The following is a 2083-nucleotide window of genomic DNA, read 5'->3' as shown; positions in this document are numbered from 1 at the left end:
GAGAGTTGTAAACTTGCCCAGGTCTAACATTTATTTGGAGATTTGAATTTCATAATAACTACAGCTGCTACAATAGTAACTATTATGCTAAATTATATAATATTAAGGGATATTACATAGATAAAGCACCTAACCAACCAATAAACACTAGCTCCCTTCCACCAGGAGCTTACCCAGGGAGGCAAAACATAATTACTTTGCCATCTTCCATCCAGGTTCATTCACAGGGCTTATTGTGTCTGATCAGTGAAAACTGAATAAATCAAAGCTGTGATTATAAACATTTGACCACGCGGTCACTTTTTAAATAATAATGGGAAGGTAGTACCTACTAGAATGTTCTACTAGCCTTACAAATTCCATTACAAATACAAAGTTTGGTAAACAGACTTATTGTCACTTATATAAGGAAACACAAACATATCCCTTACCCCCAACAAGGGCACGCGACTAGTACCTGAATAAAAATGCTCATAAAACAGAAGTATCTCCCACTCCTGTTTTCTGTTAATACCACCACTTATCCACATGGAGCAAAACGTTCTCCTTCCCCTAGAGTCCCACATCCTATTTTGCCAACAACCCTTGGCCACTTGGCTTCTTGAAACAGTATCTTAGTCCATCGGCCACTCTACATTCCCACGGCCACCGCCTCCGTTCGCACCTGTGTTTCCTACCTGGACTGCCAATGGCCAAACCAGCCTTTTCTCCCTCCATTCTGACCTTCTTCTAAACCCATTTTCCATTATGCCTGTAGAGTGTTTGTACTAAATCTAAATTGAATAATTCACTCCCTTTTTACAATGTATTCAACAATTGCTTTGCTTGCATCAACTGTTCAGTTGCTCGCCATCATCTACCGTGGTGATTTTTTAGAAAGATAGTCCTAAAAAAGCTCACGGCTCAACAGAATTGCCTCTGTACCCAAGGCTGGGAAGGCAGAAGCCAGCTGGACAAGGTTCTCTTGTCATCCTGTTCTTCAACCTTTCATCATAGTCGCTCAATCTGGTTACAGACCCATGTAAGTTTTTGTTCGTAAGATTTCCCCAAGTCACGCTCGTGATTTTGCTCCTAGCTCTCCTCCTACTCCATTCACTACCCCTGCCTTTCACGAGCCCTACACATCCAGCCAGTTTGAAGTCCCCAGTTTACTGAACTGGAGCTGTTTTAGTCCTTTATCCTTCGAACAGCTACTTCTTCTCCCTGAACGCTCTTCTCTCCACGCTCAGGAAGCCTCCGACGGAATCTCAGCTTCGAGAGGGAAGAAACAGCACAAAGCCCCCAGGCACTTTCTCGTTCCCTTCTCTGTTCCTCTGGCACTTTGGACGTTCTATTTCACTCTTTCATTTATTTTTTTCACCATTTACTATCCACTGTGCCCTTGGACAAGTAACTTAACCTGAGGCCTTGGTCTCCTCATCTGTAAATGGGGGTAAGTTAAGGATAATATCCAGCTCAGAGGTGATGAGAGGGGAACGTGGCAGTCCACGAAAGGGCTTTGCAGAGTGTGAGGCCCATCAGATTGATTCGAATGTCCGATATAACTATGATTACTAGTAATGCCACCGTGACCACTGTGCGTCTATGTGGGCCCAAGTCAACTGTGAGCCACGAAGGGTCACTCACTGTGCTGGTCAACAGTATGTGTCAGCTTGGTTGGGCCACCGAACCTAGGTGGTCAAACATTGTTCTGGATGTTTTCAACAGGAGAATGTTTTAGATGAGATTAACACCTGAATCTGTGGACTTGGCGTAAAGCAGATTTTCCTCCAGGATGGGAGTGAGCCTGTGCATGCAGTCAGCTGGAACCCTAGCTAGGACAAGGTAGACTGCTGTAGCAGATGGCCTTCCCACCTGAACTGTGACACTGGCTCTTCCTTGGGACTCCAGTTTGACAGCATTTGGACTCCAGATCTTGGACTTGCCAGTGTCCACATGCACATAAGCCAATTCCTTAAAACAAATCTCTCTCTATTATATGTATATATAATAGACTAATATACCCACCTATATAGTACATATGAAATAAAATTATAAACCAGTCTATAATCATTTAAAGGAAAATAATCTTTATTTAGAAGGT

Source organism: Saccopteryx leptura, chromosome 6, assembly GCF_036850995.1.
Source record: "Saccopteryx leptura isolate mSacLep1 chromosome 6, mSacLep1_pri_phased_curated, whole genome shotgun sequence".
Lineage (NCBI taxonomy): Eukaryota > Metazoa > Chordata > Mammalia > Chiroptera > Emballonuridae > Saccopteryx > Saccopteryx leptura.
Note: the sequence above shows the minus strand (reverse complement) of the source record.